Source organism: Tachyglossus aculeatus, assembly GCF_015852505.1.
Source record: "Tachyglossus aculeatus isolate mTacAcu1 chromosome 12 unlocalized genomic scaffold, mTacAcu1.pri SUPER_6_unloc_1, whole genome shotgun sequence".
NCBI lineage: Eukaryota > Metazoa > Chordata > Mammalia > Monotremata > Tachyglossidae > Tachyglossus > Tachyglossus aculeatus.
The window spans coordinates 15,551,519-15,565,820 of record NW_024044828.1 but is presented as its reverse complement, the minus strand read 5'-3'; positions in this window follow the sequence as shown (position 1 = coordinate 15,565,820).

Genomic DNA, 14,302 nt, shown 5'->3' with positions numbered 1-14,302 from the left:
CAGTCAGCGCTCAATAAATACAATTGATGATGATGATGATGATCCCCCCATCTTACCTCCTTCCCTTCCCCACAGCACCTGTATATATGTATGTATGTTTGGACATATTTATTACTCTATTTATTTATTTATTTATTTTACTTGTACCTATCTATTCTATTTATTTTATTTTGTTAGTATGTTTGGTTTTGTTCTCTGTCTCCCCCTTTTAGACTGTGAGCCCACTGTTGGGCAGGGACTGTCCCTATATGTTGCCAATTTGTACTTCCCAAGTGCTTAGTACAGTGCTCTTCACACAGTAAGCGCTCAATAAATACGATTGATGATGATGATGATGATGATGATGAGCTCTCAGTGTACTAAGCGCTTGGGAAGTCCAAGCTGGCAACATATAGAAATAGTCCCTACCCAACAGTGGGCTCACAGTCTAGAAGGGGGAGACAGAGAACAAAACAAAACAGTAACAAAATAAAATAAATAGAACAGATATGTACAAGTAAAATAAATAGAGTAATAAATACATGCAAACACATATACAGGTGCTGTGGGGAAGGGAAGGAGGTAAGGTGGGGGAGTGGAGAGGGGGAGAGGAAGGAGGGGGCTCAGTCTGGGAAGGCCTCCTGGAGGCCTCACACCTTTGGACTTTGAACGGGGCTCCTGCCCTTTTTTTTTGATGGCATTTATTAAGCGCTTACTATGTGCAAAGCACCATTCTAAGCGCTGGGGAGGTTACAAGGTGATCAGGTTGTCCCACGGGGGGCTCACAGTCTTAATTCCCATTTTGCAGATGAGGTGACTGAGGCACAGAGAAGTGAAGTGACTTGCCCAGGGTCACACAGCTGACAAGTGGTGGAGGCGGGATCTGAACCCATGGCCTCTGAGTCCCAAGCCCGGGCTCTTTCCACTGACCCACACTGCTTCTCACGTTGCGCCTGCGCGTTCCCGGGGAGCCGGCGACGCGCGCGTTTTCCTCACACCTGTGGACTTTCAGCGCGCGCGCCCGCCCGTTGCGCCTGCGCCGTTCCCGAGGAGCCGGCGACGCGCCCGTTTTCCTCACACCTTTGGACTTTGATCGGGGCTCTCGCCCCGCCCTTTTTTTATGGCATTTATTAAGCGCTATTTATGTGCAAACCACTGTTCTGAGCGCTGGGGAGGTGATCAGGTTGCCCCACGGGGGGCTTACAGTCTTAATTCCCATTTTACAGATGAGGTCACTGAGGCACAGAGAAGTGAAGTGACTTGCCCAGAGTCACACAGCTGACAAGTGGTGGAGGCGGGATTTGAACCCATGGCCTCTGACTCCCGAGCCCGGGCTCTTTGCACTGAGCCACGCTGCTTCTCACGTTGCGCCTGCGCCGTTCCCGGGGAGCCGGCGACGCGCGCGTTTTCCTCACACCCGGGGACTTTGGACGGGGCTCCCGCCCCGCCCTTCAGCGCGCGCGCCCGCCCGTTGCGCCTGCGCCGTTCCCGAGGAGTCGGCGACGCGCGTGTTTTCCTCACACCTTTGGACTTTGAACGGGGCTCCCGCCCCGCCCTTTTTTTGGATGGCATTTATTAAGCGCTTACTATGTGCAAGCACCGTTCTAACCGCTGGGGAGGTTACAAGGTGATCAGGTGGCCCCACGGGGGGCTTACAGTCTTAATTCCCATTTTACAGATGAGGGCACTGAGGCACAGGGAAATGAAGTGGCTTGCCCAGAGTCACACAGCTGACAAGTGGTGGAGGCGGGATTTGAACGCATGGCCTCTGACTCCCAAGCCCGGGCTCTTTGCACTGAGCCACGCTGCTTCTCACGTTGCGCCTGCGCCGTTCCCGGGGAGCCGGCGACGCGCGCGTTTTCCTCACACCTGTGGACTTTGGACGGGGCTCCTGCCCCGCCCTTCAAGGCGCGCGCGCGCGTTGCGCCTGCGCCGTTCCCGGGGAGCCGGTGACGCGCGCGTTTTCCTCACGCCTGTGGACTTTGAACGAGGCTCCCGCCGCGCCCTTCAGCGCGCGCGCGCGCGTTGCGCCTGCGCCGTTCCCGAGGAGCCGAGGACGCGCGCGTTTTCCTCACGCCTGTGGACTTTGAACGAGGCTCCCGCCGCGCCCTTCAGCGCGCGCGCGCGCATTGCGCCTGCGCCGTTCCCGGGCAACCGGCGACGCGCGCGGTTTCCTCACACCTGTGGACTTCGATGGGGCGTTGAAGACCCGACGCTGCTTCCCTGACATCATTATTAGTAATAATAATTATTGGGGAGGTTACAAGGTGATCAGGTTGTGCCACGGAAGGGGGGGGCGGGCTCACAGTCTTAATCCCCATTTTAATAATAATAATAATAATAATGGCATTTATTAGGCTCTTACTATGTGCAAAGCACTGTTCTGAGCGCTGGGGAGGTTACAGGGTGATCAGCCACACGGACCTCACAGTCCTAATCCCCATGTTAATAATAACAATGATGGCATTTATTAAGCGCTTACTATATGCAAAGCACTGTTCTGAGCGCTCGGGAGGTTACAAGGTGATCCGGTTGTCCCACGGGGGGCGTTCACAGTCTTAATCCCCATTTTAATAATAATAATAATGGCATTTATTAAGCGCTCATTATGTGCAAAGCACTGTTCTGAGCGCTGGGGAGGTTACAGGGTGATCCGGTTGTCCCACGGGGGGAGGGGGGGCTCACAGTCTTAATCCCCATTTTAAGAATAATAATGATGGCATTTATTAAGTGCTTACTATGTGCAAAGCACTGTTCTGAGCGCTGGGGAGGTTACAGGGTGATCCGGTTGTCCCACGGGGGGGCTCACAGTCTTAATTCCCATTTTAATAATAATAATAATAATAATGGCATTTATTAAGTGCTTACTATGTGCAAAGCACTGTTCTAAGCGCTGGGGAGGTTACAAGGTGATCCGGTTTTCCCATGGGGGGCTCACAGTCTTCATCCCCATTTTACAGATGAGATAACTGAAGCACAGAGAGAACCCATGACCTGTGACTCCAAAGCCCGTGCTTTTTCCACTGAGCCACGCTGCTTCCCTGTCATCATTATGCCATCAGTAATGCCATCATTATTATTATTAAGTGCTTACTATGTGCAAAGCACTGTTCAAAGCGCCGGGGGGATACAAGGAGAAGCAGCGTGGCTCTATGGAAAGAGCACGGGCTTGGGAGTCAGAGGTCATGGGTTCTAATCCCGGCTCCACCATTGTCAGCTGTGTGACTCTGGGCAAGTCACTTCTCTGTGCCTCGTGGGGCTCACAGTCAATCCCCATTTTAAGATGAGGTAACTGATACACAGAGAAGTTAAGTGACTTGCCCGAAGTCACACAGCTGACAATTGGCGGAGCCGGAATTTGAATCCATGACCTCTGACTCCAAAGCCCGGGCTCTTTCCACTGAGCCACGCTGCTTCAGAAAAAAAAAAATTAGGGCTACCCACCCCAGAGCGCAGTGAGCATAGAAGGTGGGTTTACCTTAGGAGAGCTATGTCTCCTTTTCGGCCAGACCCCGGGGTGGTTTAAATCAACCTTGGGAAATAAGCATGCCCAGGATCCAAAGGAAAGCAGGCCGTCATCCTAGCCTAAATAGGATAACAGTGAACTTTATAATAATACTTAATCAAAAGGCTTACTTTGTGCCAAGTATTGAGGTAGATATGGGACAACTAATCGGAGATTTATTGAGCCCCTTATTGACCCCTTCTAGACTGTGAGCCCGTTGTTGGGTAGGGACTGTCTCTACATGTTGCCGATTTGTGCTTCCCAAGCACTTAGTGCAGTGTTTTTTGCACAGTAAGTGCTCAGTCGATATGATTGAATGAATATTGAGCACTTACTGTGTGCAAGGCACTGCACTCAAAGCTTGGGAGAGTGCAATAGAACAGTTGGTAGGCACATTCTCTACCCACAGTGAGTTTACAGTCTAGATTCTAATCGATCATATTTATTGAGCCCTTAGCTGTGCGCAGAGCATCGTACTAAGCCCATGAGAGAGGACATTGTAAGGGTTGGTAGACACATTCCCTGCCCACAAAGAGTTTAGGGATCCGAGAGTCACTGGCCCACACAGAGTTCAGTCTAAGGTGGGGACAATGACAAGTATTTAATCCCCATTTTACCGATGAAGAAATGTGGCACTAGCCAAGTCAAGTTAGTTGCCCAAGTTCATCCAGGAGGCAAGTGGCAGAACCAGGGTTAGTACCTAGGTCTTCTGACTCTGAATCCTATACTTTTTCCACTAGGTCACACTGCTTTCCCTCTGTTCCCTTTGGAGTCTAGTTTTCCTGGGAATTTGAGTTAATTGCATCGCAGGGTGGCAGAAGCAATGGGTCACTCTGACCACGACTTTCTTTGAAGACACTAGATTCCCCGAGAGGTTCAATCGGTGGCTCCTCCGGGGAAGCCACGCATGTGGCCAATGGACCCTGAATCCCAAGGATCCAATCCAGGATCCCTGCAACCTGGCCGAGTCGGAGTTACATGGGCCTGTTCCAGTTTTGTCCAGGTTAGCCATGATCTGAATCCTCCCAGGATACATGGGGGGATGGGTCAGTCCGGGACTTCCCGAGCTCCTGTTGAATAATAATAATAATAATAATAATAATGGCATTTATTAAGCGCTTACTATGTGCAAAGCACTGTTCTAAGTGCTGGGGAGGTTACAAGGTGAGCAGGTTGTCCCACGGGGGGCTCACAGTCAATCCCCATTTTACAGATGGGGGAACTGAGGCCCAGAGAAGTGAAGTGACTTGCCCAAAGTCACACGGCTGACAATTGGCAGAGCCGGGATTTGAACCCATGACCTCTGACTCCAAAGCCCGGGCTCTTTCCGCTGAGCCACGCTGCTTCCCAAATTTTGCTGCTCAAAATCCCCAAGTTTGAGATGATCTGTTTCCACGACAACAGTCTTGCCTCCTCCCCATCTCCCCGGGGGTCCCCTTAAGAGGCCTGGTTCTGACCAAGACCCCAAAGATTTAGGCGGGACCAGAATTTTCCGGCCCAACTTCTAGGATATAAATAGCCCTCAAACTAAAGTTTGCCTAGCAATTTTCCCTCGGATGTTCAACAGTCTAGTGGACCAGTTTTAAATGTGTTAGCCGGGGGTAAGCTTGCTCTTGTGTTTTCTGAGCTGGTGGGGGGAAGCAGTAAGGGTGGAGAATGGGTGGGAGGAAGCCGGGGGGACATTGGGGAATATCAATGCAAATGATGTGGGTCTGAAGGTTTTGAAAGCACTCTGCAAGACTGGTTTAATTGGGCCGAGAAGGGGAAGATGAAGAGCAAGGGGATGAGGTTTAAGAGACTTGGGCTCTTATCTGTCAAGCTACCTCTTTGTACATATTTTTTACTCTATTTATTTATTTATTTTATTTGTACATATCCATTCTATTTATTTTATTTTGTTAGTATGTTTGGTTTTGTTCTCTGTCTCCCCCTTTTAGACTGTGAGCCCACTGTTGGGTAGGGACTGTCTCTAGATGTTGCCAATTTGTACTTCCCAAGCGCTTAGTACAGTGCTCTGCACATAGGAAGCGCTCAATAAATACGATTGATGATGATGATGATCTCAGTTTTCCTGTTTCTAAAATGGTACTCAGTAGGTGCTTGACTGGTACCATTCACACCTCTACTTTTTTACATCCTAAGGAATAGTGTGATGATGGATGTGACCATGTGTTAAGTACACCAAGCCTTGACAAGATATTGCATGTCTTGATCGATGGTATTTTTCGAGCTCTGTCTGTGTGCATTCATTCATTCAATCAATCGTATTTATTGAGCGCTTACTGTGTGCAGAGCACTGTACTGAGCGCTTGGGAAGTACAAGTTGGCAACATCTAGAGACGGTCCCTACCCAACTGTCCTAAGCGCTTGGGAAAGAGAAGCAACATGAATTAGTGGAAAGAGCATGGGGCTGGCAGTCAGAGGACCTGGGTTCTAATCCTGGCTTTTGCAAGTGTTTGCTGTGTAACCTTCAGCAAGTCACTTAACTTCTCTGTTCCTCAGTTCCCCTGGTCTCCCTCCTACTTAGACTTTGAACCACAAGCGGGACAGGGAATGTGCACATCCTAATTAACTTGTACCTAACCCAGCACTTGGTGTTTGACCCATAGTAAGCCCTTAACAAATACCATTTTTTTTTAAAAAAAAGGAGCTTAGTCTACAGGGGGAGACAGACATTAAAATATCTTCTAAGGCCCCTTAGGGGCAGACTATTCACTGGATTTTAGAACCTAGGTGTCCTGGATTCTCAGAGATTACCCTTCCTTCCCCCTTCCAAGACATCTAAGACACTGAAAAACAATTCTTATGTCATGATAAAAAAGCCGACCTTTTTGGGTAAATGCCCATTTGAAACACTGGATACAATCCTCTGGGCACTGTGACTGTTCAGCAAATATTTACTGAGGATGACGATGACAGTGAATAAATTTTTAATTGCAAGTAAATGAGTAAATTTAATTGTACCTTATTGACTTCTGGGACTCAATGTCCCCGTGTTTTAGTGACAGTGGAACCACAAGGTGAGTGTTCGGTGTCTAAAAGCTGAAGAAATATTCCTTGTTCCTTTTTCTTTTTTTTTCTTAAGTGGAACTGTGTCTTCTACTTCCTTTGTATGCTTCTAAGTGTCTAGTACAGTTCTCTGCATTCAGAAGAAATTCAATAAATGCCGCTGATGATGACTGACCATGTTCTTCTGCAGAGTCCAAGGCCTAGGGAAGTCTCTAGGTAGGTGGGCAACCGTGGGGCCTTTTGCTAAACTGCATTCTTGGCTTCAGGCTTCTCCGCATCCACAGCACTCTATGGGTTTGGCATCTTTAACTCTACCCACAACACATTAGCTATGTAGGGAATGGCTTTAGCCTGAACGTTACCTCTGACGCTGACCTTAAATCAGACATCTGCTTCCTTCCAGGAGTGAAGCACCCAAGATTTAGGAAGGTACAGAATTTCTGGGTTGGGGAAGGTGAGCAACTTCACGAAAAGAGTAGCCGTGCAGCTAAATGCCTACCTTGGTCCTTATTAGGATGCCCGTACAGGAAAGTGAGTAATTAATTTTTTCTTTATTGGACCGAAAAATGATCTTGGTCTCTTTTTACTGCCTCTTGCTTGTGAACTCATATGCCTCTAAAACGAAGTGTTGGGAGTTTTTTAATTTTTAGCTCATAAGCTTTGTTAATAAATAGAAAACTCAAGCTTGAATTTTGTGATCAGATTTATGGTTGTATTGTCCTGTTACCCCTCAATTACACTTGCAATGTGCCAAGCGCTGTACAGAGTGTTGGTGCCTGCAAGATAATCAGATCGGACACAGTCCCGGTCGCCCACGGGCATTAAAATTTAAGGGGTGGGAGAGCAGGTAGTCTATCCCTGTTTTCAGATGAGAAAGCTGAAGGGAAGTTGTGATGTGCCTATGGTCACCTCCCAGGCCAGTGGCAGAGCTGGAACAAAAACCTGGGTCTTCTGTTTGGTTTTGTTTTCTGTCTCCCCCTTTTAGACTGTGAGCCCACTGTTGGGTAGGGACTGTCTCTATATGTTGCCAATTTGTACTTCCCAAGCGCTTAGTACAGTGCTCTGCACATAGTAAGCGCTCAATAAATACGATTGATGATGATGATGATGATGATGACTCCCAAATCCAGGTTCTTTCCACCAGTTCAGAGAAAAACAGTAAAACCTACATTGAACAAAGGGCTGGCAATATTTTCAGCATATTATCCAGGCATTTAAAGATCATGTTAGTTCTGTTTCCCTACTTTAACCAAATTTCTCGTTTGGGCAGGGGAAGTGTCTACCAATTCTGTTATACTGTACTCTCCCAAGCGCTTAGTACGGTGCTCTGCACGCAGGAAGTGCTGAATAAATTCAGTTGATCGACCGATGCCTATCCATTCGATCATACCAACCGTAATAATGATGAGTAAAAAGAGTCTCCGGAAAGCAGTGAGGAATTATGCCCCACAGAGAACAAACTCGAAAGTTAAAAGTCCACAGCCAGTCGTTAGCTGAATGAGGGTACAGTCCGGAGGGGGTTCCCTGGAGACAGTCCTCAAAGTCTGCATTTCATCCCCACCCTTCCAGTCAGTCTGGATTCTTCAGCGCCCCAGACCTGGGTCCCCTTCAGTGGAGATGCAAAAGACACTCGGCCTCCTGCCTCACAGGTCGGCCTGCCTCCCTCAGATTGTGTCTTTCACCCCCATCCCTGTCGCCTCTGAACCTGCTGGCCACAGATTGCCCATTTATGGTGAAGTCGAACGGGAAACCGCAGATTGGCTTGCTGTGTTGCAGGCTGCAGATGGCTTAGCGGTGAAAGCCCAGCTTTTGGGGAAGTGAATGGTGGAGGGGCCTTCAGCTCTAACAGAGTCCTGCTGTATTGCTTCCCTCATTCGAGGCGGAAAAAAGCTTGGGTTTGCTGTGTCCGTTCAAGGGCTTCGCAGGACATTACTGAACCGGTGGCAATCCCCCTCAGTCCCCCGACGAAGTGGGTGTTAAGAAGTACCGGTTTGACCAGAAGAGAAACTGAAACACAGGAAAGAGAGAATGAGTTCTGCAAGAGTTAGTGTAGTTTACTTCTTTATGCATGCCCACGCACGCACAGAACTGACGATGAGATTGGCTGATGAACCCAATTCGGGACTGACAGCCTCTCCTCCGTCTTGTGGATGTAGGTTGCTCCTTGCTGCATCTGTTACCTAACAGGCCCACCACTGTTTTCACTTCTCCCTCTGCCTGTCACAATCTTCCCCAAACCCCTACTCCAACACGGTCTTCCCATTTTTGATGGCTACGTGCTGGGCTGACTGATCCGCTGCCTCATTTGAGGTTTTGCTTCATTGTTCTTTAAAGCGCTGCTGCTGTCTGCTGTGCTTATGGTTACCCCGTTTCAGCTCGCCACAGAGGAGCTGTTTGGGCATCCTGTTGTTGGTGATTTGCCATACGTGTCCCTCCTGGTGAAGATGTGATGGGGGTCCGCTAGGTTCATCCAGTCATATCTATTGAGCGCTTACTGTGTGCAAAGCACGGTACTTAAGTAAGCACTAGGTTGTAAACTCCTCTACTAAAATGCAAGCTCCTTAAGGGCAGGGATCATGCCTACTGATTCTACTGTACTCTGCCGAGCGATTAATTAATAAGTGCTCTGCTCAACAAATTGACTGACTGATTGCACAGTGCTTTGACATGAGTGGACTTGTTTGTGATCCTGCTTTCCCCACTTGATTTTAATAGGTGGTGACGGCGACAAAAAGCCAAATGTGGCATAGGGGGAAGGTAAGGGCCAGGTCTCGCAGCCATAAAGGAAAGTATAGGCCTTCATTTTTTTGGCTTGGATATTGTGGGGGGACCCAGCTGGCGATTCCCATTTGTTTTCATTTGCCAGTGAAGAAAGGCTCTGCGGATCAATCTCCACCCCCGCCTCCCACTGCTTTGTGCTTCTGACAAGAGAGAGCCAATCTTTGTGCTTCGACCCCAACCGCCGGATTATCTCAGAAAACAAAGTCGCTCACTGGAAAAAATGCCCGCTCTTGTGAGAGAAGCAGATTAAAAAAAAAAAAGGATGTGATTTCTGGGCGCCTAGATAGCACCGGGCAAAACGATGGGCTCCTTTTGATTCCCTCTGCTCCCCTGATGCGATGGAGTGGATGTCCCAGTGGGGATGATGAGATTCTGGAAGGTAATCGGTGCCCGGAGCAGGAATGACTCTTCACCCCAGGCCCCAGTTCATAGCTGTGGAAAAGACTCAGCTCAAAAGCTGATCCCTTTGTCCAGAGGTTTTTATTGTTATTATGGTATTTGGTAAGCACGAACCATGTGTCAAGCACTTTTCTGATAATAATAATGGTATTTGTTAAGCGCTTACTATGTGTCAGGCACTGTACTAAGCTAAGCACTGGGGTAGATACAAGTTAGGTCAGACACAGTCCCTGCCCCATGTGGGCCTAAAAATCTAAATAGGAGAGAGGACAGGTATTTAGTCCCCATTTTACAGTTGAGAAAACCGAGGCACAGAGAAGCTAAGTGACTTGCCACTGGTCACCTGGCAAGCAGTGGGAAGAGCAATTGTGGGAGACTCTGGGCCCGTGCTCTTTTCAGTAGGCCATGCTGCTTCTCTGTTTTGCAGAAACCCTTGGTGAGGAGAGGAAATCTATCCATGCCCATTAAGCACATTCATTCCTGGTGGCTTTTAATCTCTTCTTACTCCATGCAATGTAATAAAAAATACAAACACATGTTCCCAGCCCTCAGGAAGCTTACAATTTAATGGGTGAGTCAGACAAACGTGTACATATAGTGAGAGCAGGAGAAAGGATATAGCAGGAAACAGTACTAATAAATCAAGATTCAGGCCCATTTTATAGATATGGAAACCAAGGCACAGAGTGGGAGGGGGAAGAGCCTTGACTGAAGCCACACAGCAAGCAGGCAAAATGCCTCCCTGGTTTTATTGTTGCCCTTTATTTGCAAAAGAGGGTTGATGTTTGTGCCTGGCTTCTGTACAGTAGCTCCTTTAGCTAGATAATCTCCTGGGTAACTGGGAGAAAAGCTGTGGTTGTTTTTAAACTTTCTAGATAATTGTAATTGCCAAACCTCCTACTTCCTTTTGCTGGGTAGACCCAGGAGTGGGAAAGAAGGGATGAAGGTTATGGCAGTGAGCCATTGGCAGATATTCCTCTGTAAATCCCCCTTGAACTTAGTATTCCCATTTAACGGTTATTGGGAATTCAAGGGAGTTGAGAATTCAGGAGCGGGCCGACTCAAGTAGAAACACCCTATTCCTTGTAACCCCAACCCCAGTGGCACCAGCATAACCCTCCCCTAGAGACAGTGCTGAACATAATTCTTCAAAGATAAAAAACTGAGGGGAGGAATACAAATTTTTCTAAGTCGTTCTGCTTCTAAAAAAGTGTGTAAACTCCTTGAGGGTGGCAAATGTGTTATTTCTCGGTTTTGTACTCCCAAAATAGATTAGGATAGTGCACTGCCCCCAGCTTGAGAAAAAGCTATTACTACTACTCCTTCTCCTTTGAAGCTTTCCTTCATCCACACACTGAGATCAATGACAGCAGTCTTGCTTTTAAAAATGAAGGGAACGTGCTAGCTCACGCTGGCACTTGACACAGCTGCATATCATACCTAGGTGCTCATTTCAGGGGCCAATCCCACGCCACCAGGATATGGATTGGGGAAATGATGGGGTAGGGAGAACCCCCCCACCCTCACTCCATCCTGGGCTGTTTGAGGACCCAGACCCACTAGTCTGGGTCAAAAAGCACTGAGTCGCCAGTGGAGACCAAAAAGACTCACAGATTGAGGTAGCTCTAGTTGTGGTGGGGTTGGCAGCAGCAGAGCAGAGAAGGAAGGAGGACGGCAGACAGACCAGGCTGGGCTCCACAGGACAAGTTGAACCCAGAGAGGGAGGAGGGGAACGAAATGGGCTGTTCTTTCACAGAATGCTAATTGCCCGTGGGAAGAGGGTGACCATGTGAACTCTTTTTGTGACCAGTTCCATTTTTGGGGTGGTTCTCTCAAGGTGGGGCCACAGTTACTTGGGTTTAAAGCACTCATCCACCTTGCCCCCTCTTACTTCACCTCGCTACTCTCCTACTACAACTCAGCCCGTACACTTTGCTCGTCTAATGCTAACCTTCTCACGGTTCCTTGACTTCGTCTATCTCGCCACTGACCTTTTGCCCATGTCCTGTCTCTGGCCTGGAACGCCCTCCCTCCTCATATCCGACAATCATTCTCCCCAGTTTCAAAGCTTTATTGAAGGTACATCTCCTCCACGAGGCCTTCCCTGACTAAGCCCTCCTTTCCACTTTTCCCACTCCCTTCTGTGTCACCTGACTTGCTCCTTTTATTCATCCCTCCCTAGCCCCACAGCACTTATGTACATATCTGTCATTTATTTATATTAATGTCTGTCTCCCCCTCTAGACTGTAAGCTCATTGTGGGCAGGGAATGTGTATATTGTATTCTCCCAAGCACTTAGTACAGTGCTCTGCACACAGTAAGCACTCAATAAATATGACTGACTGGAAATGCAACTTCCTTTAAGGAGTGAGAGTTTTAGGGTCACGTGTTTCGGACATTGATTCCAAGACTTCATTTCTCTGTCCCAAATCTGGGCCCTAGGAAACCGGGAGGGGAGGGTGTGGTGAAGAGCCGAAGATCAGGAAAATATGAAAGCTCGAGAAAGCTGCTTGCATCACAGATCCCACTGGCTCGCGGACAGCGAACTGAACAATGAAGAGGATGATCGCCAAAGATGTTTGCTGTCATTATCTGAGGGGTCGGCTGGCTGGCCATCTGCCACTCAGCCTCCCTGGCAAGTTCCTGTTTGTCAGGGAGGAGGAAAAAAAAGAAAAAAAAAAACCTAAGCTGAAACGCAAAAAGCAAAGCAACGGAAAATGTGGCTAAAACAGTTTTGTTTTCCGTTATCATTAGCCACCCACTGTCGGGTCGGCCAGACATTTGAAAGGCAAAATGAATCCAGTTATTAAGCAGTGAACGCTCTCTGCCCAGGGCCAAGCGTAGGAGGTTGTGAAGGCCAGCGAGCATCCCGGAGGTTAGTAGAAGCCGTGCAGGACGCTTAATCCCATGGAAAAACGATCAGGGCGTTCCTGGGTTTTCCTTCTGATTACAGTCGGGGAACTGGAATCGGAATCCAGAGATCTGGTTTGGTCAGAACTGATGCTTACTTCCCGAAACCAAAAGAAAGAACACATCAGTTGAATGAGGCAGCGATCATCACCTAATCTCAGTGCCCGTCACCCCCACTGAACGTCTGGATCTCTAGGATAAAGCAACGCAAACTGAATGTGTCTCTTATATTGTTACACTGTACTCTCCCGAGCACTTAGTACAGTGCTCTGCACACAGTAAGCGCTCAAGAAATACCATTGATTGATTGATAACTATTTCTTAGGACAGCAGGGACAGGTAGCCAGCATGGGCTCTGAGATACTTATAAATAGGTTGCCTCAGCAGAATGGACAGCAACTACCCTCCAAAACAGGCAACGAGCAAATGTAGGCATCGTTTTCATTAGCTGAATGTCAGCAGAGATGTGTGAACGGCTCATGTCATGCATAAGGAAAACTTGTCTTCTTTGGATTTTTAGCTAATGCCTCAAGTCACAAACAAGAAAAGCTTTTATCATTGGTATCTCAATGCTCTTAATTTGTTTGTTCCCCAGAAATCAGCTTGAAGAGGGGTAAAATCAGACGGGTCCATTTTATTTTTAATGGTATTATTATTTCAGTGTCATTTATTAAGTGCTTACTGTGGGCCAAGTGCTGTATTAAGCACGGGGTTAAATACAAGATAATCATATCAGACCCTAAGCCTGTACCACATGGGACTTTCAACCTAAAAGGGAGCGAGAATCTAGTTGCTTTCCATTTTTTAATCACTTTTGCTTCCCAGTTTTCTTGTCCTTGCTCAATGCTATTATTTAAATTCCCAAGACAGCACAGAAAGACTTTAAAAATGTTTGAAAAAACTCCTCAATGTTCATTTATTGACATCTTTTACACCTTTAATTTTCAGAGCATGGTTCAATTTTTTTTTCCTTGTTAAAGGACATAGACCAATACACAAGTTCAAACTGTGTTCAGTTTTATCTGAGTTTGACTGACCTTTACAATACACTATTCTTCAGAACAAAATTGTAACCAAAATTACAATCAGAAATAAGTCTCATATGTATCTGATCACAGTGAATATCTGTTTAGCTTACAGGGATATTTCTGCGATATGCTTTGCTTACAGAACTGGGCATTACCTACTAGCATTCTGAACCTGGGGAAGAAAAACTGATGAACAAAACATGGATATGCCAGATACCATCTGTTGCTGACCTAAAATGCCATGACAGTATGGAATATATAAAGTAAGTGCCCTGCATTATAGTCCTATTCTTTAACTTTCTTAGCTTTTCACGGGTAGGGCATTAAAATGTACGGATGTATCCCTGCCTTTGTCTTTTTCTATTGTTCTCTGCCTTTTTTGTTTCGTTTTCCTCTTTTTTTATAATCATCAATCATCAATCGTATTTATTGAGCGCTTACTATGTGCAGAGCAATGGCAATGGTTACGCGCTTACTCTGTGCCAGGCACTGCACTAAGCTCGGGGGTAGATGCAAGATCATTAGGTTGGACACCATCCATGTGCCACATGGACTCACAGTCTTAATGCCCGTTTTACAGGTGAGGGAACTGAGGCGTGAAGAAGTTAAATCACTCGCCCAGGGTCACACAGCAGACAAGTGGCAGAGCCAGGATTAGAACCCAGGTCCTCTGACTTCCAAGCCCATACT